This window comes from Leptodactylus fuscus, chromosome 8 (genome assembly GCF_031893055.1).
Source record: "Leptodactylus fuscus isolate aLepFus1 chromosome 8, aLepFus1.hap2, whole genome shotgun sequence".
Lineage (NCBI taxonomy): Eukaryota > Metazoa > Chordata > Amphibia > Anura > Leptodactylidae > Leptodactylus > Leptodactylus fuscus.
The window spans coordinates 53,853,320-53,879,157 of NC_134272.1; the positions used below are offsets into that span (position 1 = coordinate 53,853,320).

At 43.0% G+C, this 25,838-nt stretch overlaps 1 protein-coding gene across 3 annotated transcripts in view; it reads left to right on the forward strand.

Moving 5' to 3' along the window:
• Positions 1 to 25,838, forward strand: part of LITAF (lipopolysaccharide induced TNF factor) — a 329,531-nt gene that overhangs the window by 289,694 nt on the left and 13,999 nt on the right. For 2 of the 3 annotated variants that reach the window (XM_075285803.1, XM_075285801.1), the window contains exon 1: positions 14,114 to 14,225. The exons of the other annotated variant lie outside the window; for it this stretch is intronic. The gene's annotated coding sequence lies outside the window, so the exon portion shown is untranslated. Of the gene's footprint in view, positions 1 to 14,113; positions 14,226 to 25,838 lie in introns of those variants that run through there. 3 annotated transcript variants of the gene reach the window in all.

Consider the following 25,838-nt stretch of genomic DNA (forward strand, 5'->3'; position numbering starts at 1 on the left):
TTATACGATTCCTAGAGGGAAATAGATCATGTAAGGTTAGACTCCCAATGGATCAAACAGAAGGCCTTGACCTACTCGGATGGGACAGAGACTAGTTTAGAAAATACAGAGGAGCCACCTTTAGAAGATGCAGACAGCCGCCATAAAAGAAGGGCTAGTCTAGGGAACACTGGGTCTGAGGCCACGTGGAATTAAAGGTGATGCATGACCTGTAGATATCTGTAGAAGCCGCTGTGAGGAATCTGGAATTGCTCCCTCAACACAGAAAATGATTTAAGGTGACCCCCTACGTAAAGCTGATCAATGTTTTGAAGACCGGCATTTACCCATCGTTTCAGACTCAGTTGGGGTAGGAGTGCAGTCAAATAACACAATGGCAGTTCTTATAAGGGAGTCAGTTCAGCTTCAGATATATGTAAAGTTAAGTAGTGCCACTTCCAAACAGAGGTCTTTATGCTTAGTAAGGGGGTCAGAGTACAGGGAGGACTGAACGCCTTGGGGCGCACAAGGCATATGGGCGGAATACCCAGCAGGAACTCTTCAACCTCCACCCAACAGCAACTGGAGGTTCTACCCCACCAGACTCTCAACTGCTCCAGGACCATCGCAGCATAGTATGTCTTAATGTTAGGAGCACTAGCCCTTCCTCTAGACCATGGTCTGGACATAACCTGGAAGCGAACCCTCAACCTTTTCTCCTCCCAAATAAAATTAGACAGCAGCTTTTGTAGTTTAGTCAGATAAGAGTTAGGGAGAGGAATGACCAGTGTACGAAATAAGTATAAGATTATAGGAAGCACCATCATCTTCACTATGGAAATCCTGCTTCCCCAGGACAACATAGGTTTAGAAAAACTAGTCAACAGAACAGACACTGTAGTTAATAGTGGAATGTAGTTCAGGGAAAAAATAGTTGGAGCTCGTGGCAGTCAGTGAAATGCCCAAATAAGTAATACCATCCCTGCTCCATTGGAATGGGAAGCATCTACTCAGCTCTTCTTACAAGGAAGAGGATATACTAATAAGCAGCATCTCCAACTTATTGGGATTTACTTTATAGTAAGAAACTTTACCAAAGGTCTCCAGAGCTATGGTGGTGGCATGCAAAGATGAAATAAGATTGGATAGGGTGAGGATAACGTCATCACCATATACTGTAATCCTATTTTGTGCTAGTGTTGACCCATAGAGATACCTGTAATATTGCTGTTAGTTCTAATGGATTCTGCCAGCGTCTCCATAACTAAGGCAAATATAATGAGGGAGAGGGGACAGTCTTGGCGTTAGTGATGTAGAAGGAATCATACAGAAATCCTGAGGACAACACACAGGCAGACAGACAGGAATATAGAGCCAAGATAGTAGTTTTAAGGATGTTACCTATGTTGAATTTGTTGAGCAGGCGGTTCAGGTAGCCACAGTGGCCTTTTCAGCATAAGAGCTAGAAGAAGGGACTCATGGCTGACTGCCAAAAGCATTTTCAAGCTGTGATATTTGCCAAAATGGGCACTACTAGGTATTAACCATGCAGGGTGCCCAAGCCTCTGCTTCTGGCCATTTTCATTTTTTGTTATTTAGAAAATGTAAAATATGAAAATATACATTAGATGTTTTTTTTCCAAAAAAATACAATGGGAATGTGTTAATGTTATGCCTTTTGAAGATCATTTTATCTTCAACTCGTTTAAATGCTCTCAATAACAGTCATTGTGACCAGGGGTGTCCAAACTTTTGTATGCCACTGTATATGCTCAGTGTGCTATAATAGTATGGGACAAAGTATTAAGGGGTTAAAAATGCAAAAATATTTTTTTCAATACTTGCATCCCTCACCAGATTGTTTCTCCAGGTTTCTTTCATGTATACAAGATTTTCTTCAGCTCCTGATCAGATGCCATCTTGGCTTTTATAATAACAATCACATGATTCATCACATTGGCAGCTAGAGACTGTACTATATCTACCTGTAGATACTTATAGGTGATTATACTTCTCTTTAGATTCTCCTAAACATATCATTATGGAGGCTGATCTGTGAGCTTCTTTATAATAGCGGTGTGAGAGGAACTGTCATCAGCAACAAAAGGTTCCATTGTCCCTTGTGGAGAACTGTGTGGAACCATCCATCATATCGGAAGTCAGGCATCTATGAATTAACTCCTGTAGATTTTTTTCCGGTCAGAATGATATCCCTGAGGAGAATGTTTGAAATCAGCCCAATGGCTCTATTAAAGAATGGTGGGGAAGGTGGAAAAACAAAGAAACAAAAGAAAAAATTACATACTAGTCTGTGGTACTCAGGTGTCTACCTACACTGTCAGATCACACACACACACACACACACACACACACACACATATATATTTTATTATTATTTATATAGCACCATTAATTCCATGTTGCTTTACATTTAGGGGTTATATACAGTACACAAAATATACAGGTAGATATAATACTAACAGTGACCGACTGGCACAGTGGGGTAGAGGGCCCTGCCCGCGAGGGCTTACAGTCTATGAGGGAATACACACCCACACACACATACACTTATTTAAAAAATGTAAATCCATTGATGCAAACTCTGGAGCGCTGTTGAATGACTATAACATTACACAGGTCTCAACACTAATATTACGGAACTCAGAGCTGCAAACCCGTACATGAAAAAAAAGCCCATTTTGACTTCTTTACAGGGCCCCCTTATTTAAAAAGAAAACAACTGCTCATCCTAAAGACATGCATATATGTATCTCATGATTCTGAGAGACTATTATATTAAATATGATGCCAGACATTGCATTGAACCATTGTTTGACAATGAAGTGAATAATATTTCAGGTAATGTGACAAATAAAGACAAGGCTTGTTATGTAACACTGAGTTGTAAATTGGTGTGCCCTGGAGAAATCTTCCTACTCTGTCACGGTGGAATTATTTGCTCACTAATACAGAATATATAGTCACATACCATATCTCTAGTTACCGGCTAGTAAGGAACGCTTTACTGTAAATCTTGTGTGTAGTAATTGTTGGAAGGGAAATTACTTTGCTCTGTGGTCAGATGATATGGTGTCATTTACACAGCTTAATAAAAACCCCTTTGCTTCTAATGGATCACATGTAATTGGTGGAGAATGTGAATTGTTAATGCCATTAGGACTGAAGTGGTTTACACAAAATGAACAATTTGCAATACGATATTCTCTTCTCCAGAACATATCAGGTATAGTTCAGGAGGAAATTAGTATTAGGCCTTAATCACAGGTCTGCATTTTGCATGGCATATACATCTATCCATTTCAATGTACCTATTCAGACATCCGTAATACCATTCAAAAGTAAAAATGGAAACATATCCTTTACCTTCACTGAAGTGGAGGCATCATGGATATATCACGCCAATGATCCTTGTGTCATCACTTTTACAAAACTATCCATGATTATAACCGATGTATGAATACAGCCTAAATTTATACATCACGGTCAGCAGTTTTATATTTCAGAAGGTAATATTAAGATTTTTGGGCAGATAAGAATAATTTATTTTTGCTATAAATATTTATGACATTTCCACAAGTGAGAGGACCCTTGTGTCTTCTGTTGTACTTACTGTAATAATAAAAGAGGGAGTATGATAGTTGGTTATACACAGAACTGGTCTAAGGGGTGTAAAAGTGACCACATACCCTTAACAGGGGAGTAAACAGCATGTATAACTGATCGCAGCTTATAGTCCTCAAGAACAAGTGGACTGGGCATGAAAAATTGTCTGATTTTTCATAGTATTTTGGCAGGGCTGGAACACTAATATGTATAGAATTTTTTTTCCACCCTCGTACACATTAGTTGTTTGGTCCATCATAATTGTTCAGTTCAGACAATGTGAATTAATGCATATGAGCACTCCAAGACTGGGCACAGGATGTGTCATCTCTTACTACTGACGGGAATAAAGTTAGGATAAGTTATCCAGTTATGATAGGCCATAAACATTATATCTTTAGGGGTCTGACATTCAAGACCCCTGCAGATCAACTATACCAGGACAGCGCAGGTCCCGATATTGTTTAGATGCAGGAGCTGTGCTGCTGACTTGATGTACAATAGGTCTGTGCTGGAGTCGCAAAACCTGCCTCTACAAATCAGCTCCCAGCATGTAAACAATACCAGGACGTGCTGTCTAGGTACAGCTGATCAGCGGCTCCCATGTTTCAGACCCTTTCAGACCTAATATTGATGGATAGGCCATCAATAGTAGAAATTGGATAACCCCTTTAATGACCTGGGATCTAGCACATGGGATCTCATGCTACAATTACACTGTGCTATTTAGGCAGTTGTCTAGCAGTATTTGGGCATAATATGGGTACAACATAACAAAGGAGGAGTGTCAGTATAAGATACGGCAGAGGGCTGTAAACTCACCACATAAAAACCATATTTCCAGACCCCCCTCTCCTGTGTTACAGACAGCCACCAAACCTCAGGAATATGATTATTAGCAGCTCACTGTCACCTCCAACTAACAAAGGAACATTTCCATGTGGACAGAAGAGGTGCAAGACCTGCCCGCACATACTGACTACGGACAAAATAAAGATCTCGAACTCTGATCGACACTGCAAGATCCCAGGTAACTTCACCTGCAGCACACCTAATGTAGTGTATTTGATATTGTGTACTAAGTGTCCTGAGGGCCTGTATGTAGGTGAGACAGGACAGTCACTTAGGATGAGGATGAACTCATACAGACATACGATTAGAGAGCAAAGAATGGACCTCCCGGTGCCAGAACACTTCTGTAATCAAAATCATAATATGGCCCAGGATATGAAGATCCTGGTACTAAGGGGGGATTTCAGAGACAGAAAAGATCGCCTCATATGGGAATTTAAACTTATGAAGACCTTTCGCACTCTCCAACAAGGTTTAAACAGGGCCCAGGGTTTTATGGCCTTTTATAACCACTAGACACCACGTCACTGATCAAAGAAGCCATAAACCCAGAGAACTTTCCTGCGAACTGATATATATGTGTTTTTTTTTTTAAACTGTTTATGTTCTGTTTTCCATCTATTTTGCATCTTAGGGTGCATTCAGACTACGTAACGCCGGGCGTGTATGAGAGCCGTACACGCCGGCATTACGGCAGACTGCCGAACACTTCCCATTCACTTCAATGGGAGCGCTCGTAACAGCGGCGTTTACGAGCGCTCCCATTGAAGTGAATGGGAAGTGTTCGGCAGTCTGCCGTAATGCCGGCGTGTACGGCTCTCATACACGCCCGGCGTTACGTAGTCTGAATGCACCCTAAGGGTGCATTCACACGGAGTAAAATGGAGTGTAATTTGGAGCGTTTACGGAGCGTATACGGAGCGTTTATGGATCGTTTACGTAAACGCTCCGTAAACGCTCCGTATACGCTCCAAATTACACTCCATTTTACTCCGTGTGAATGCACCCTAACACTCCATTTCTCTGTATATATATGCCTACCTTCAGACATTGTGTTATACCATCCTGATGAAGGGACCTCTATAGTCCCGAAAGCTCGATATGTCATCAAAAAACTTTGAGTTAGCCATTAAAAAAGGTATCAACTACTGAGGACTTCTCTCAGAAAATTTCTTTCATTTCATATCCACTGGCTAACACGGTACAAGGATATATATTTTTTCTTTCACGTAAAAACAGTACCATATGTATTGTTGTGCAGATTTGCCAAAGTTTAAGGGTGCATTCACACTGAGTAAACGCTAGCTTATTTTGTAGAGTAAAATTACACTTGTAAATTTTGCTATCCCATTGACTTCAATGACATTTTACAGGCGTATTTTTTACAGGCGTATTTTTTACAGGCGTATTTTTACACTTGTAAAAAAATATCATTGAAGTCAATGGGATAGCAAAATTTACAAGTGTAATTTTACTCTACAAAATAAGCTAGCGTTTACTCAGTGTGAATGCACCCTAAGGGACAAGACCCGGGATTGTAGGCTCCAAAGAGTATTAAAAAACTGTAAATAAAAGAGTAAAATTATTTTATTTTAATTAAAAAAAAAAAAAAAAAAGAAAAAAACTAGAAGAAAAATCTCTTTGCATCAGTGTGTCATTTGTCGGGTTTTTGCTTCAAAGGTTTTCCTGTATTGCATTGTTTATCTGATCAGGTTGAATATAGGATACCACATTGAACAGTAGATAATATACAGCTGAAGCTTCATGCAACTATTGTGCTGTGTTATAACCCACTATTTCACAAGTTACTAGTGTTCCAAGAAAGTGACACGTGTGTCTGTACTGTACATGACACACACACATGACTGGTGACATCACATACAGTAACAATGAGTACTCCTCTCCCCCTCTGCTTGGCTCCCACCAGTATGGGGGTTTCCGCTCTTACTGGCCTCTTTTAAGTTTTACAACACTCCATTCAGCTGGAGGGTTAGAGACACAGGAAGGAAGAGGAGAGAGCAGTGTGTGCAGGGCAGGCTCAGCTGGGGCTTTAAATCTATTAATAATGTCAAATGTCTTCACCGTATATTTTGCATATCTTCCTATAATAACTAACTATTATTATAATATATCTATAATTTATCATAGTGCACTAGTGTCACCTACACTGTATAAACATAAAAAGTTTTTGTGAGGTAATAAATACATTAAATCCTACTATTATAAATGTGAAAGTTTGTGTGTTTGGATGATTGTTCCACTATCACAGCCAAACGCCTGTATGGATTTGACTGAGAATTCGCACATACCTGGATATTTAGCTGGAAGGAAATATAGGCCACCTCCCAAGGCGTGCACTCCCCTGACAGCCCCGCCGCGACCGGAGAAACGATACTCCAACTCCGCTGTAGGGCCTCTGATGGCGTCCTTGCAGGTCTGTCCGCGGGCCTCCTATTGGTTTGTGGCAGTCTGGGGGCAGGCTGCAGGGGAAGCAGTGCGGCCTGATTGGTTATCAGCATTGCATGGGCAATGAGTGACCGAGGCAGCGCCAGAGAATATGGCGGACGGTCGCAGGTCCGGAGAAACGCTAGCATGCCGGCCGGCTGCGCGGTGCCCGATGCCGGCTTACGTTGCGGCCCCGAAACCTCCCGTTCGGCAGACAGCCGCACATGACTGCTAACTTCGCGGCTGGAGGAACAGACGATGGAGAAAGGACCGCATATGCCGGCTGATGTTGCAGCCGTGCAACACGCCGCACACCACAATCTCATGGATGAGTACACCGAGCAAGGTGCTGTTCGGCCACTGCCAGGCCTGAAGATCAGGCACGGCCTAGGCTGGCATATGGCATTGCCGGGACGCGCTATACCGCGCTCGGGATGGGGGTTGGTGGGTGCAAGGGCTTTGAGGGTGTGGAGTTTGGGGGTTGGGGGGAAGGGAGTTTGGGGGTTCAGGGAGGGGAGTTTGGGGGTTCAGGGAGGGGAGGAAGAGTGTGGGTTCAGGGTGGGCCGCTTGCCGCTCTCCAACCCAGTCAACATGGCGGCTACTCGCGGCTCCAGAGCGCCGCATCCATGCTGCCTGCCCAGACCACTGTCTCGCCAGCGGCAGCGACTGTGCAACTTCCCTCCGGACCTGATGCGGCTGTGCTGCGGCACTCATAGACCGACACTGCCTGCATCGGCTCGGCCAGAGCGGTAAGTACAACGGGACACTGTAGGGTGCGGGTAGGGGGAAAGGTGGGATTGCTTCCAGGGTGGGTTTTAAGGGTGGCAGGAGGCTGGGGGCCGCGGGAGAGTCAGTAGGGTGCCGCAGGACAGAGGAGCTGGTGAGAGAGATCCGGGGTGCAGCAGGATAGACGGAGGGGGCCTGCGAGGTTGGGGTCGCCATGGGGGTTCTGCGGTGGAAGGGGGCCTGGTCCATGCGAGACAGAGGGGGGACGGGGGCGCCAGGGTAGGAAGGAGCGTTAGCCCTGGGAAACAAAGGGGTCAGGTGCGCGGGGGGGTTGTATACGCAGCTGGTAGGTACAGAGACTGCGGTGCCCAGCGAGGGGCAATGGGGGCCAGGGGCGCGCAGGGGTTGGCACGTGTGCGCACCGCGTGTGGGCACATGCTACCGTGTTTCCCCGAAAATAAGACAGTGTCTTATATTGTCGCCCTAAATATAGGACCTGTCTTATTTTCGGGGGGTGTCTTATTACAACTGGCAGTCAAGCTGGCACTTCCTTAGTGGAGCGTTGGCATGACTGCCGGTTGTAGGTAGTGTAGGGGAGGGGGAGAAGGTATCCTACTTACCTTTCCCATCTTCCTAGCAGCGCTGCTGCTGCTTTTCATCCTGGCTGTGGTGGGCGGGGCTTAGCGAAGCTTTCATGGGCGGGGCATAACGATCCCCACTTTACTGACACAGCAGCCCGTGCTCTGTGCTCCGTGTGCACAGGAAAGCCGGCTGCTGCCTCTTCTGTATGGCGGCTGCTGCCTCTGGGATAAGCTGGGAGAGCTCATCCTACAGAAGCAGGGACAGTGGACACAACAGCAGAGGCAGCAGCCAGCTTAGCTGTGCACACGGAGCACAGCATCCGGCCGGCTGCTGTGTCGGTGAAGTGGGGATCGCTAACCCCGCCCACCACTGCCGGGCATGCCTTATTTTGGGGGGGTGCCTTATATTAGGCATTTCATCAGCCCCCCCCCCCCCACATGCCTTACTTTCGGGGGTGTCCTACTTTCGGGGAAACACGGTAGTTATTAAAGAGGACCTTTTATTAGATTGGGCACAGGCAGTTCTATATACTGCTGGAAAGCTGACAATGCGCTGCATTCAGCGCACTATTGGCTTTCCCAATCTGTGCCCCGGGTAAAGCGCTATCAGTCCCGGTACCGTAGTGCTTTACAGTCAGAAGGGTGTTTCTGACAGTCTGTCAGGAACGTCCTTCTCCACAGCAGCGCCTATCGCGCTGTACAGTGTGAGCGGGGAGGAACGCCCCCTCCCTCTTCTCACAGTGCTCATCCATAGACGAGTATTATTAGGAGAGGAGGGGGGGCGTTCCTCCCCGCTCACACAGTACAGCACGGTAGGCGCTGCTGTGGAGAAAGATGTTCCTGAGAGACTGTCAGAAACGCCCTTCTGACTATAAAGCGGTACGGTACCGGGACCGATAGCGCTTTACCCGGGGCACAGATCAGGAAAGCCGATAGTGCACTGAATTCAGCGCACTGTCGCCTTTTCAGCAGTATATAGAACTGCCTGTGCCCAATCTGATGAAAGGTCCTCTTTAAATAAAACAACAAATGAGGCAAACTATATATGTGCACCATGTTCTCCTTTTCAAGCATTTTTTGTGACGGAGTCAGCGCGGATGTGACCTTAGCCTAAATATGTCAAATTACTGCTAAAGCTGACCACACCATTTCATGATACAATTGTTTAAAAATGTATCAATATCAGTGAAAACTACCATGATAACTTCTGAAGAATACAAGTGTTGAAAACTACGGCGGAAAAAAGCTACTTTAGTAATAGATCTAGCTGAAGCCAGTTTAATGTAATACTTTGCTGTCACATGGTGTTGTTTCTAGTAATCAAACCACAATAAGGAAATGTTTATGCAAGTAGTTCCCTATTTCATTGGCTGAGGTTCACCATAGGTCAGTCTTTACTATACTAAAACAAATTAGGGTTTTGTTAATGGAAGGCAATATGTTATATCCTGCCAAATAGCATACATTTCAGAGACTTTAAAAATAATAAACAGCTACATCCTTGACCGCTATGTAACTACGTGTGGTTCTAGGTGTCTTCATTAGGCAATCATAATCCAAAAAGAGCAATCAAGATATAAGACTTAACGTTTAATGATATAAGTTAAAAGTATAAATATACACAAAAATATATAAAAAGTCACACATCTGACCTGTCACCTCATAGAAAACAATGGAACAACTCCACAACCACGGAATAGTTTACAGTGGACACGGCGGTCCTAAGTAAGGTAACCAATCACACTTACCCGACTTCAAACCGTGATAGGAAAGTTCCAAAAAGGACCGAAAGGGAAAATTCCAAAAGAGGCCATTTCATGTGAAAATAGAGTGATATATAAAAATTAAAGACAGTCCCTATAGGATAGTATTGGGAAGAGACTAAAATCACCCTAAAGCCTAATACAGGGTCACCGCCCTACATAGCCAGCGCCCTGACTGGAACCTCACCCTAATTCAGGGTCCGTCCCTAATTAACCCTTTCCAACAATTTATATATGCCAAAGTAAAAAGGGCTATTAAAACACACAATAGCATTCAAACAAAATAGCATGACCCGACATGCACATTTTGTGGTATGCAACGTATATACAGTAGATGCACCCACTCATCAGGGGTAAATAGCAATAAAATGTTTTTTGCCCTATCAAAGCATATAGGCTTCCAGTAGAGATTGTGCCTTCACTCATCCACATGTATATATATCGCTCATTAACATACAGTACATCCATACAGAGTGTAAATGGATAGTGAAAGGAAGAGATATAGTCAGATATAGACCAAATGACTTGAACAGCTGTCTAAACTCATCCAAGTCCAGAAACACTCCGGAGTGCCAGCGAGTGTGCGTCTCTTCCAGGCAAAACCCTTCTAGGATTGTACTGTGTGGGCCACTGTGGAGCAGATTGCACTGTGTGTGGTTCACTGTGAAGCAGATTGTAATGTGTGGGGGCCACTGTGGAGCAGATTGCACTGTGTGTGGTTCACTGTGGAGCAGATTGGACTGTGTGGGAGTCCTTCACTATGTATATCACGCAGTATCTGTTTTTATAGCAGTGTGATATTGTTACAGGTATAAGAACATTATGTGGTCACCATAAAGCAGATCTGTGCGACGTAAATAGTAAGCATTGATTGTTCAAAAGTATCAGATGCAGTACAAAGTTTTTGGCAATATTGAAAGCTCTGTAAAGCCCCATTCACACGACTGTATTTTGTGGATCCACCATTGTGGCTCCGCACAGTATTAAAGGGATCCTATCATTTAAACTCAATTGTTTCTGCCTATCACGTAGGAATAGCCTTAAGAAAGGCTATTCTTCTCCTACCTTTAGATGACTTCTCCGGGCCGCAATTCGGTTAAATCCCGTTTTCCCCGGTATGCAAATGAGTTCTCTCACAGCACTGGGGACAGGCTCCAGCACTCAAACAGCACTAGGGGCGTCCCCAATGCTGAGAGAGAACTCTCCAGCGCTGCCTCCATCTTCTTCAGGAACAGGGTCTTAACGCATCTTCTTCCGGGGTTGGCTTCAAACTTCTAGGCCTTGGGCCTGGGGCAAAGCCGACTGCGCATGCCTGCTGGCCACAAGAAAATGGCCGCTTGCAATACTGTGTATTCTTCTGTAAAAAGTGACAAAAATAAGACATGGCCTATATTTTAATGCTCCGTTACATCATGTGAATATCCCCCATTCAGAGACACTGAAGTTAATGCTGCCGTGTGATGTCCATTAACAAAGTGGACATCACACGGCTATTCACTGTTGTATGAATATAGCTTAAGGGTGCTGTTCAAAGTATTATAAATGCAATTAAAATAAGAACATACAGTAATTATACCGCCATGCGTCAGCCTATCCCCTATGAAAGTGGACAACCCTATGTGCTATGGGGGCAGCTATAGGGAATGTATCATGAGAAAAATTCCTGTTTTTTGTAGGGCTTTGACTGGCCATTCTAACACATGAATATTCTTTGATTTAAACCATTCCACTGTAGCTCTGGTTGTATGTTTAGGGACATTGTCTTGCTGGAAAATGAATCTCCTTCCCAGTCTCAAGTTTTTTTTCAGCCTCCACCAGGTTTTCTACCAGGATTTCCTTGTATTTAGCACCATCAATCTTCTCATCAACTCTGACCATCCTTTTCGATTTGTTGGGAGGGTTCTGAAAATGGTACTCCCCAAATGGTTATTAGAGTATAAGATAAGATAAGATAATCCTTTAATAGTCTCACCACAGGAAAATTCAGTGTGTTACAGCAGTATGGATAGTACAGTAATATAATCCAATAAAGAACACATACAACATAACATATATCTCACACATTCTATTCTTCTTGTTGAATAAACCCAAGTATATCCAGCATATTTTGTTTATAATATATCCAGCATTATCGAAATGAACAAACACTGTTATACCCCAAACCACCCACCCCACCCCCACCATACCCACCACTCACCCACCCGAGTCCAACTCCCCCCTCCCCCCCCCCCCACTTTACTAGCTTTGGCAATGCCAAATATCTATTCGGACGTGCCAATAAAGCTTTTTTGATTTGATTTGTTCAGCTGTACTTGCTTCAAGGTAGAAAAACAAATTGCACAGGAAATTACTGCCCTCTGACTAGGTGAGCTTGAAGCCCAGACACAAGGAGGCAATGCCTCATGATTTCCCCACCTTGGATATATGGGTATTGTTGTCTGTGGATCAGCACACTGTAGATAAGGAACGACGGTTAGTGATGGAACGGACGGTAGATGAGAGGCCTAGGGTAGCCGAGATGATATGAAATTGGTTCCAGGCTCTTTTGGTTATGAGATGCGTGATGGGACACCGTCCCGAGTGCTGTGGGGAGCTCTTTATTTACAAGGACACTATTTATAGTGCTTTTAAATCGTACAGTGGGAGTGCACGGTGGAAATACAATGAGGAGTTCAGTAGATGCTTTGCATTTCAGCCGTACATCGGGTGGGCTGTAAAAGCCACCATTACATAGTTGCTGCTGATACTATCTCAGAAATCTGCACCTTTTCCTCCGGAAGGCCATTGACTTAGGAGCCGTCGCTTAAAGGGTGTCTATCATTAAATAAATCTATTTTCAACAGGTACAAAGTAGGAATAGCATTTATAAAGGCTATTCATTTCAGACCTTTACTTTGCAGGTTCACGCTGCCATTTTCAAATTATGCCGATTTTTGTCTTCATGCAAATTATACTCAGAGAGCACAGGCTCGTCATTGTCCATAGCATCACCTCTTCTTCATGGTGCCCCCTGCTTCAGTTCCCTGCCTCTTCGCTGCGTCAGTAGTCAACTTGTGTGGGATTTTGATTTCAAGCCAAAAAAAAGTCCCATCGTGTTTTTTACATAGAGGTTAATGCAAACAGACATCCCGAAAAAATTTTTTGATTGGGGACCCGAAAAACATAAACCCTATCTACTTAAAAAGTGGTTATCAGCAGATGCCATAGACTATAATGGGGTTCACCAGGTTTCCGGACGAAATCGACAAAGAGAAACGTCCTGCTTGCTTCACTTTTCTTTCCGCATATTTTAAACAGGATGGGGGAATACGATGCTACTGTGGCCATAAATGGGGTGGGGAATACGGGGTAACACGGTGCCTCAGTGGTTACCACTGCAGTCTTGAGGCACTGGAGTCCTGGGTTTGAATCCTGCCAAGAGCAACTTGTGCAAGGAGCTTGCATGTTCTCCCTGTGTTTGCGTGGATTTCTTCCCATTCTACAAAGACATACTGATAGGAAAAAAAAAGTACATTGTGATCGCTATATGGGGCTCAGAATCTACATAAAAAATATCTATATATATATATATATATATATATATGTGGTGCTGAATCAAGCGAAGATGAGCCCTGCTTAGGGACGACTTGCCAAAGCATCTTCAAGAAATGTGCCACAAAGTAGAGGGTTTTATTTGGTCTCATTCCAAAAAAATGTAGCCCTGGCACCCTCGTTGGTCACTCCATTCCCCCCCTCATTTTGTAGACATGTGGGTAACTGCCATTCAGTGCCCTCAGAAAACCCATAACCAGCAATGGCAGCCTAAGTAGCTTTCTAGCATAGGATGGATTTACAGTGGTCTGGACCTTGGCTGGGAAATAATAAAGTAGCACTGGCATCACTTGTATTTGCTTAGAGGGGCTCTGGACCCTCTGACTGTTTTAAGAGGCAGAATTGAATAGTGGCTATTACAGCAAAGCTATCCTGATGTATAGGAATGCACTGCGTAGGAAGCCGCACATTCCTGTCACATCCCTCCACACTTTCCCGCCCTCTTCCTCCTCAGCCCTGCGCTCGCTCTCCCGGAGCTCATACCCTCGTGTGGTGACGTAGAGAGCGCCTGTAGGTGTGGACGATGGCCGGGGGCGCGCTGCTCGCTCCCGTGTGCCGTCCTTTTTGAGTGTTTTCCAGGCAGTGCCGAGTACACCCGCCCGCTATACAGGAGGCTCTGAGAGGGAGAAGGACGTCGTCACCCCCTTGTGTCCTGCTCCTATAAGTAAGTGTTAGGGTCCTGGCTCCGGTGGGACTTGACTGGTGTGACCTGGGGACGTAGAGAAGTAATGGGGGAAGAGGCGTAGCTGGTCATGTCTTATGCGGAGGTGTAGGGAAGACTTCCAGGACCGCCATCTGCGGACACTACAATGAGTTCGAGATATGTGTGTGTGTATATATATATATATATATATATATATATATATGTGCATGCGTGTGTGTCACTGCCATGTTGAGGAAACTATTACACAGCAGACAGATAGGGGTCTTGTATAAACTTACAGCTGTATGTGTGGTGTGTCAGTAGTATATAGTCTATACATGTATACTTGTCTGTCTCAGTAGTATACAGTCTGTACGTGTATACTTGTCTGTCTCAGTAGTATACAGTCTGTACGTGTATACTTGTCTGTCTCAGTAGTATACAGTCTGTACGTGTATACTTGTCTGTCTCAGTAGTATACAGTCTGTACGTGTATACTTGTCTGTCTCAGTAGTATACAGTCTGTACGTGTATACTTGTCTGTCTCAGTAGTATACAGTCTGTACGTGTATACTTGTCTGTCTCAGTAGTATACAGTCTGTACGTGTATACTTGTCTGTCTCAGTAGTATACAGTCTGTACGTGTATACTTGTCTGTCTCAGTAGTATACAGTCTGTACGTGTATACTTGTCTGTTACACTTGTAGATGTAGTTTTGGCAGTGTCTATAGATTGCAGTGTCTGCTTCTTGTGTGACTTATGTGCAGCAGTTTCTGGTTCTGCCCTGATTCCAGCTCCTAGTACTGACAGACTTGTCTGCGGATATGGCCGGGTCACTTCTGGTATTGTTTGCTCTGCTGCTTTCTAATTGTTTTTTGCTTTAAATTATTATTTCTAAGACCTCTGCTTGCTGTCGCTGACTTCAGACACTTTCTTCTGCATTCAGAGACTGGAAACCACTACATACGTAATGCTTTACACAGTTGAGGTTTTGTTACAAGTGTATCTGGTCCTTGTGGTCCTCTGTGAGGTTTGGCACTGTTCACATACTGTTCGTGGAGCTTCCATTGCTGTTTATGGCCAAGCTATTCTTCCTGACCATACATGTGTTCTCAATGGGGAGAGAGAAGTAATCTGCTTTTAGACATGGCTGCTGGTGTATCCACCCTAAGAACAATATGATTGGGTATGTTGAAATCCAACAGCCCAGTTTTTCTCGCCTCTTGCGCCTGCCATTGGGGGAAGTCTGGAGGCCCCAATGCACATTAGGTGATAAGCTGCAATTATCATTAAAGGGGTTGACCCAAGTTTTAATATTCTATAGTATAGTACAATGAATGGTAGAGTCTGACTATTGGGACCCGTACTGATCACAAGAACAGGGGTTTTGTTCCCCCACCCCAATAGCAGGCTGAGTATGCGAAGTGCAGCTCTATTGACTATCTATGGGATTGGCTGTACCCAAGGAGCTCTTCAACAGTGCCATGGAGAATGAATATTGCCAGTGCATCTATGATCAGATTACTTCTCCTTTTAGATGGGTCAACATTACCCCCATTCTCCTGATTGGTGGGGTTCAGGCTGTGGTTCCCCACTGATCACCATGTTATCCCCTATCTTGTTGTCCATTTATTAATATTCTATGAAAACAAAATAATAGAAACCATTATAAGTCAGTCATACATTAGACCTCTACCAAACAGCAATTACATCAGTGTAAACAGAGCCTGAACATCCTGGGCCTAAACATTTTAGACTCTGGACACACTTCTTTTGGCAAATGCCAGTAAAATGAAACTACGTGGATAAATATGACATGTGCTATTCCCAATACACCCCAGTGGTCACTGCCTCCTGATCTTTATCAAAACATAGGGTATGCTACCTGGCCATCACTGTCTGTGGCATGTCATCTCTCCAACCAGTGGTGGGGGACTTGCAAAGTGTCTGAACAGGAGAGTCAGAGGATCAGTGAATGTGACTTTTTATTATTTTACTTATTTAAAGGGCTATTCCCATGTCAACGAATCGCTGCCTAGATGAGAATATCTGCTACAAAGTCCTGACTCTTTGGGAACTGCTGAGGAGTGCCATAGTGGACAGCGAGAGCCACTGAAACAGCGTAGCACATCTAGTAACACTGTTTCTGGAACTGGGGATATTGTCACTCCTTAGGGAGAGACCACCATATAGGTGTGTGGAGACTTGTTAAGCCTTTAGCACTCCACTTTGCAAGGAACTATGGGAAGAATATGCAAATCTGCCTTCCATGATGTAATTAGGAAGACAGTTGCTGCCTCATTGTTGCAAACCAATAGAGGGCGCTCACTGGAATGTGCAAGCCTGTCTTAAGACAGGATTCCAGTGAAATAACCCAATAATGGCTGCTCCCTTTCTGGAACTGTGACGTTACTTCCAGTGTCCTCTATAGGAGTTACAGGAACTGCATAAAGCATCAGTACTTGGCTGTTCACGTAAGTGCCGCCCTAGGATCAGGAACTTGGCAACAGGTATTCACATCTCAGCAGCAGTTTGCCAAGATGGGAATAACCCTTTAAACTTCATTTATATATTGTAGGAAAGGATTTTGTGGTACTGATGTATTGGCTTTTCTATACTGGATACAATTATATCAAACCTTTGGCGATGAGAAGTATTACCTCTGTGCAAATAGCCTCTGGACGTACATAAGAATGTTTTCCTTACTGCAGAGTAAACAGAGATCTTATAATTCTTCAGTATTTCTCAAGAAGTTATCTGACTATGTATATAACCAGAAGACACAGATTAGTTCTCCACACAACTCTCTTAGAATATCCACCCTATATAATATAAATATCTATAGGGGTCCAACTGCTGGGACTATCTGACCCCAAAAATAGATAAGCAGTTTTAGGTGACTGGGCATGTGTGATCACTGCCCCTGATAAAAGTTACAAAATATTTGTTGAAAAGGTTACAAAACATTGCAAATGTAAGATGTTTGCCAAATGTCATGAGTCTTGTGTAATATTTCTCATAAGCACAAGACTGGACAAATCTCTGCAGCCTGGTAGATAACGTACATAGAAATGTGTAGTCAGTGTCTGATCTTCCAAGTTATTGTCTGTTTCATGTGTATGGAAGATGTTTTCACTTGGCCATATAAGTGGGGGTGGTCTAACTGGTTCTTGTCATGAGGAATAGTTTGGTCCCCTCTGGTCATTCACATTGTGAGACTTTATCATACAGGATTGAGACATTTTTACAGGAAACGGTGACGTGTCTATTGGGTTTCCTTTGGTTGATCTGTTACCAAATGTTTCTATTTCTTCTTGTTTCTTTTGATTAGAACCTCTTAAATGGGTATCACCATCTTACGTCTTCTATCTATACTGCTAGTTTATGTAAATTCAAGAGTTTACTGAAATACATTGCTTTAGCAATGCTGCTTCATTTGCCTGCTATGTTAGATTACTCCTCCCAGTGTTTGCATAGCATTTCCTTGGTCCTTGTCCTGTCCTGTGATAACGGGTCAGTAGGGATAAGTCACTGAGCTCTGGGGGCTGGTGAGTTCTCTGCTGTTATGTACATTTGTGTCGGGCTCGCCATCGTTCGGGTCCCATGGCAGACGCAAACGGAGAGCTGGACTGATAAAACAGCGGTTACTCCAATGGACTCCTTAGACTATGATGGGGGTCTACTGGTACCATTTTCATAATGAAAGCAATGAAATGCTATGCAAACAATGGGAGGAGTAATCCAACACAGCAGGCAACTGAAGCAGCATTGCTAAAGCAATGTTAGGGTGCATGCACACTGAGTAACGCCGGGCGTGTATGAGAGCCGTACACGCCGGCATTACAGCAGACTGCCGAACACTTCCCATTCACTTCAATGGGAGCGCTCGTAAACGCCGCTGTTACGAGCGCTCCCATTGAAGTGAATGGGAAGTGTTCGGCAGCCCTGCTGTAACGCCGGCGTGTACGGCTCTCATACACGCCCGGCGTTACGTAGTGTGAATGCACCCTTACATAGTAGATGAGGTTGGATAAAGACATTAGTCCATCAAGTCCAACCTATAACGCTACAATCCCTACAGTGTTGATCCAAGGGAAGGCAAAAAACCCCATGAGGCTCATGCCAATTGCCCTATTTCAGGGGAAAAAATTCCTTCCCGACTCCAAATCTGGCAGTCAGTATAAAAACCCTGGATCAATGTATTTCAGTAAACTCTTGCAAGACTTTTCTCTTCGCCGATTTTAAGCAGATTCTACAGTGGAGACTTCAATACTAGTTTAAATAGAGCCTGAGTCTGCTTCAGCATGTAAGTTTGATTTCTTTTCACCCCTTTGTGATGTAATATACCGTACATTTACTGTGCATATTATCTACATTTAGATTAGCATTATATTTCTAGTAATGATGATAAATAATCTCTAACAATCAATACCCATATTATATACATCACTATGCCTGAAGCAGTTGACTCTGTGATTGTACAGTATATTGGCTGTGTGCCGGAACTGCAGCTCAGCTCCCATTGATTTCAATGAGAACTGAGCTGCAAAACCAATACCTGGCCACTATACAGAGACTGGAGCTATGTGTTGGCCACCTGGGATCAGATATTTATGGCCTATCCTAAGGATAGACCATAAAAACCTAAGTACTGCACAAGCCTTTTAAGTGTCTGGTAATAGCAGCGTCTAGAGGTCCAGCTATCAGATGACATAGGTTTCGTAGTTCACACTGAGTTTTTTGCCAGCCTCCCATTCATTTCATTCATCCTCCAAAAACGCCTCCCATTCATTTGAATGAGAGCCGCTAGCCTTTTTTTTTTTTTTTTTTTCTGCTAGCGGGAAAAAAAAAGCGACATGAGCTATCTTCAGGTGGATTCCGCCTGAAAAAAACCCATTGAAGTCAATGGGAGGCGGAAAAACCGTGGCGCTTTTTTTCTTTGGTGCGGTTTTTGCAAAAACCGCTTCAAAAACTGCTAGCATTTTTCAAAGAGGTCCATACACTGTGCTGAAGCAAAAAAAAAAAAAATACAAAAAACCTCTAAAAACTCCTCAAAATACGCTCCAAAAACGCGTAATGTAATTAAAAAAAAAAGTGTTAAAAAAATTATCTAATTCATGAAGTGGATTTTTTCCTCTCCAAAAAAACTCCGTGCGAACATACCCTTACTGACATTACTTAAAGAGGACCTTTCATGTCTTTGGGCACATGTGCTGAATAGTGGTATATAAAACCGTGTGTGCCAGAGGACATGAAAGGTTCTCTTTAAGCAATAATTGAGCAATATATACAGTTTATATCCTCCATCATTTGGCTTGCATTGGACCAGAGTTTTGGCATGTTGTCACATCTTAAGCCACTCCCATTAAGCAATGTAGCCTGGCAGTAATTGCTGTGTGTTTGGTAACAATTGCATTGCAAATACTGAAAGCCAGGGTTTGACACACAGGAATTGCTGCTGGAAGTCAGTGAAAGCCTAACGCTCCAGCTGTTGTTTGTTGCAAGCAGATCCTGGGTTTTAGGGGTCCAAACCTGGTGACTTCTTCCCTTTAAATGTAATGCTCCTATGTATGAGAAAGTGACATATGCGTCTTTCTGCTTGGCCATTAGTTAACATCATTAGATAGGTTACACTTGTATTGATCATTACACATATACTGACCATTCTCCTCGCAAAAAGGTGAACGGTGATGCACACATAGTCTAGCATGGGTATGTTTAGGGGAGGGACCATGAAAGATAATTGTTGATTGACCACTATCTTTATATGGCAGTCTTTTGTTACAACTGTTTCTACAATAGTGCTGGTTGTTGGGCTGATATTTCCAAAAATTGCTATGTGATTCAGAGCTGCAGTCAGTATTAGAGCTGAGAATCGCGCCCCTTGTCTGCTCCTGCCTAACTCCACTCTCCTGACAGTACAGAAACTAAATAGCATATCAAGCACCAAAACTAACAGCACTGATTGCTCGCAATGGTGAGGGCTAAAAAACTGTGCCAGAATCAGTGGATTAACAGCTATTAAATGATGTAAAGAACTGGACTTGTTGGAGGTGGTGAAAGACTCTCTTTAAATGGGAACCCTATTGTGGGGTGCTTCTGTTAGTTAGGGCGGAGTATGGAACGAAGATCTGCTACACTTGGCTGTTTATTCAGTCCAGCTGCAATCCATACTCCAGGAAGGGGGCGCATGTAATACCTTTCAGGGAAGTGGTGGCGATCCTCGGTTCGTGGATTTGCAGTTGAAATTTTTTTTTAATTATATGTTGATTATTATTATTATTTATTATTATTATTTTATTTTATTATATAATTAGATGTATAGTTTTCTACATATTCACTTACATTGGAATTCATTCAATGACATTTTAATAAATCAGCAGAACCTTACTGCTTCTGGCTGGCAACCATTTCTGGTGGAGTTGAGATGTGGAAAAATAAGAGTTTGAATCGGAAGTTTGGCATCTGAATTCCACATCTGTGCCCCTTGGGGATCATACACTTACCACAATTTCCTATAAAGATTTCTGCATGTAGTGATAACATGCTGCCCAGCCCCCAGCAATAATCCTCCCCAGACCCCCATTATATTAATAAGGAAATGGCTTTACTTTACGGAAATGTCTACTATCATTGTCATTGGAAATATGTCAAAATTCAACAATTATCAGGCAAGGTATTACGGGTATTGAACCTATTTAAGCAGTTTCACCTTCCTAGCTGGAGACAGACCTGTCAGTCTGATAACGGCACTTTCCTGGAGCTTTGCTTTTAGGACAGGCCTAGACAAATCCTTCCCAGCTCCAGTCACCTGAGGATTTGTCAGGCGTGTTGAAGCATGAGTCAGCGGGTCCGTTAGATTTTATAGTATTCAGCTCCCTTTCCCCTCATTATTTAGGAATATAGGATAAGTTCTTGGTTTTATGTAAGTAGAGATCCGATAAGGAATGTATCCTAGTAACATTTGCAGGGAATACATTTCCAAAGCTCTCATTTCTTCTGTTCTTCTTATTGGCTACAAATAAGTAAATGTACCCATATTGTGCTAGAACAAACACAACCTTGGTCAGAGCGATATACTGATGTCAGTATGATAAGGAAATGTGGTCTTCAGAAATTCTTACATCCGGTTGCTGAGCATTGCCTTCTCTCCTCCTTACCAGTGCACACATTGTGACTTGTAAAATACCAGGCATGTGTTTTGTTTGTTTATTGACTTAAACCCGATCGTGTAATACATTGCTTTTTTAACTCTATTGTCAGTACATGATTATGGATGCTAACATTATGCCCAAGCTTCTGCCCTGCTTTTAACAGCATTTAGGAAAATGCTTTACAGCAGGGTCATGTCTGTAGGAAGGTCTGTTGGACATTTTTTTAGGCATGCTCTGTACAGGGAGGGGTGGTAGACATGTGTGACATCGATTGTTAGGTCATATCCACACTGTGAAGAATGGATGTGTGATGGCCTTTTTTGTAAACTTTCCACATTTTAAGAATAGTAGCAGTGAATGGGACTATCACATGTCCATTTTTATGTTAGGTTTCTGAAAAATGCCACTGTCATGTGAATATAGCTTTACTAGTAGATGCAATGATGTCTTAGTGGTGGTATCAGTAGAGGTGTAGTTGTAATCTGTCTGTGAGATATATTAGGTGACTGCTGAAAAGAAAAGACCTACAGAACTAGCCAGCATCACACTATTGTTAGGTTTAGTGGCTAGAGTGAAAATTGCAGGTTGTAAAAGTTTTCCATGTCACAATCTATTATTTATTTATTTTTTATTTAAATATCAAAATTTCTGGAAAAATATGTTTAACATGAAAACTTAGTTTAAAAAATGGGTAATTTTCTAGTAACACATTTGCTTTTATTTAAGTGTTTGACCGCTTTTGATTTACCAATAAGTGGGCTGCACTAGGGGAAGACAAATCCATAGTGTAGCATTTATCTGATATTGTAGGGCAAAGCTGTATCTGGCCACATGAAAAATATTGATTAATATCAGATTAGCCATGCCCAAAACCTGTGGATGGAGCAGGAATGAGACTGCTTATTGTGTGTAATGGTTGGATCAAGTTACTGTAGATCAGCTTATCCAATTGAACATTGGCAAGACTGCAGTGACTCTGCTCAGCCACTATATAGAGAACAGAGTTGTCGCTTTCTGCTCTATTGTCTGTATATCATGTGCAGTGATGAGCTGTTTGGGGGTTCACTGTCCCCTCCAATCTGATATTAATGGCCTATCCTTAGGGTAAGTCTTTATATTAAGTGTGGAAAACTTATTTAATAAAACTTTATAACTTTGTTTTTATAAAGAGTGCTTGTGGGGAGGGGGGGGAGGGGGCATTGTTCCCTTTTTAACAGTTTGTGTATAACCCCTTCCTGACATCCGCCATAATAGTACAGCGGATGTCGGGTATTTAAATATGGCAGCTTCTCAGGAGCTGAGTCTCCTGTATTATACAGCAGAGACCTGGCACTAATACCTGCAAACAGGGCCCCTGGCACCTCTGTCAAAGCAGACCAAGGTGCCCTTTTCCTGGCGGGGCATGGGTGTCGCCATTTTGGGTAGGTTTGCCAGCCCCCAAAACGAGATCTGGGGCAGGCACCCACCTAGACACCCTGGTGCCTATTGAAAGTTCCTAGGCTTGTCTGGCATTCATTTGTATGACATACTGTATGCGAGCCAAACTGCTGTTTTGCCTTTGCTGAAAATTGGAATAAAAAGTGATCAAAGCAATACACATTCCCCAAAATGGAATAACTAAAAAGTACACCTGGGCCCGCAAATAAAGATACCCTATGCATCCCCGTACACGGAAATATAAAAACGGGACTGGTGTCAGAATGTGGAAACTTTAAGAAAACATTTGTATTTTTGTTGAGGGATTAAAATGTAAATAAAACCATAGAAATGTGGTATCCCCAGACCATACTGAAACATAGAAACATAGAATCTGTGACGTCATTTTGGCTGCATAGTGAACACCAGAAAAACCGCTCATAAAAAAGTCACACAAATGCTTTCTCTCCAATTCCACCCCATTCTGAATTTGTTTCCAGCCTCCCAGTACATTGTACAGAATAATAAATGGTGCCAGTATGAAGAACAATCTGTCATGCAAGTATTAGGCCCTCGTGTGACTCTGAACAGAGAGATAAAAAAGTTTATGAGGTTTGGAAGGGTGTGTGTGGGGAGGGGGGGGGGTGTCAAAACCAAAAATCGAAAAATGCCTCTGACAGCAAGGGGTTAATATAATTTCCTCTACAGAAATCCTAAACTCGGCTGTAATAGATTTCCCTTCTTATCCTCCAAATATACAGTATATTGAGAATGTTTTCTCTTGTTTGCTCATATTGTCCTGGTGAGCAAACAATGTAAGATGCTTTTCCTGTAAACTGCTGAATATTTCTCGCATGATGAAATCTTTCTGGAAACACAATTAATAGAAATATGTTGCAAAACATTCTGGGTCATGGACGCTGTTTCAGTATTTTTGTGTGTATCTATATTAGCAGAGTCACTTCAGAACAAAATCTGTATACAATAGTGAATAGTTGCCCAGATTTTAGAATCGTTTCCTCTTAGTGAGTCAGTGTTGCAGAGAAGGATCATAGGGCTGGTTTCAGACTTGCTGTCTTGTGAGTGATCCTACACCACGCTACTGACCAGCAATGAGAGCTTCCTAATGTGGAGAGCTTAAGTGTAAGCCCCCTTGCACACGATCGTATGAATGGTCAGTGTGCTATCTGGGTTTTTCCTGGATAGCACACTGACCTATTCATTTCTATGGACCGAACACATGACCGTGAATTACAGTCACGTGTGCGGGCCGACAGTCCAGGCTGCAAAATATGTAACAGGTCGTATTCCTGTCCAATTTTGTGGCCCTGCTTCCGTGGCTCCTATTCATTGAATGAAAGGGGCCACCGCAGCGCACGGATGACATCTGCATGTCCCCTGTGCGCCGCCTGTGTCGTTCATTCATGGCTGCAGGTTAGTACACTGTTGTGTACAACTTGTTATATTTACCATAGTCAGCACTGTTAGGCCGGGTTCACATGGGGTTTTTTGGTTCGGAACCTAAGGCAGAGGCCACCTCAGGTTCCAGTCCAAAATACGGGTAGCTATGACTGGATGTAGGTGCAGTGCAGCGGTATCCAGTCGCATTGATACGACCTCAAAATCCTGATCAAAATACCCCGTGTGAACTCAGCCTTTGGAAGAGGAGGCATAGCCACTTAGCTGGTGTTATACCTTATTTAAAGATTTAAAGAAGATTTAACAGCTCTTCTGACTTATTTGTTTTAGCAAACCCTTGTGCTCACTATGAAATGGTTCTTCATGTTGTGTGTGCTTTTTTGCTCTTTTTTATATATAAAAGAGGAAATCTCTTCTGGCGTTCCTCTGTTGTTCTTCCCAGACATGTCAATATGCTCTGAAACTGTCTGCATGAATTAGACTTGCCACTTTGACAAGGGGATGATAACCAGGGCTGTGGTGTTGGAGTCTGGACCAATTTGGATGTCTGAGTTGAAGAAAAAAAATACCTGAAAAAAATATAGCTGAGAACCAGCAACAATGCCCGCAATCAGTGCCCGCTTTAGCTCCCCTGATGCTTCAGTCATATCTGACCGAGGCGCTATTTTCCCGACGGCGTATTGCAGTATGACTTGCAGGCGTATTGCAGGCTTGTTAAGTCATTTTCTTCTATTACTGGCTGCACTAGGAAACCCTGGCTTCAAGATCTCTAAAGGGTCTAAAAATAAAAGTTAACAAAAACTAAATTACCAGTTTAAAACGTCTCCCTTTTTCCTAGAACACTTATAAAAGTAGAAAAATTAATCACATACACATTAGGCATCCCTGTGTTCATAAAAGCTAGGCCTAAAACTTCTAAAAATATTTTTCCCACACAGTGAACACCATAGTGGAGAAAAAAAAAGAAAAATATCCCAACTGTCCATTTCTCCACTCATAAAAATTTTAATTAAAAGCGATCGAAACATTCCCCAGAATGGTATAAATAAAAATACATTTGGCCCTGCATAAAAAGATGCCTTAGGGTCTGTTCATTGCAGGCAGATTTTGACTCTGAATCCGCCTGAAAAAACTCCTCCCATTCATTTCAATGGAAGTCACTAAGGCTGAGTTCACATGTAGTTTTTTGGTCAGGATTTTGAGGTAGAATCTGCCTCAAAATCCTGACCAGAAAGACGGCAACCATTGAAATAAGTTCTTTTTACTGAGAGCCGTTTGTTCCAGCTCCCGGAAAAAAGATGTGACATGCTCATTGGTTCGCGAGGCGAATCCGCCTGAAGACACTCCCTCCCCCTGACTAGGCCCATTCATTGGGCCTAATCCGGAGCGGAGTGTGTGACTGGATACCGCTGCACTGCATCGGTATCCAGCCGCGGCTACCTGTATTTTGGACTGGAACCTGAGGCGGCCATGTTTCACCATAGAGAAATATATATTTTTCTTCTGTGGAACACATATAGTTTTGTAGCCTTATTGAGGAATCTGGAAGCTTAGTAAGAAGACAGACTCCGCTGGCAGTGCTACTTTGTTTTGTGGCCCTTTTTATTTTTTTTTATAATGGTTGTGAAGTGACTCCTAAGCAGAT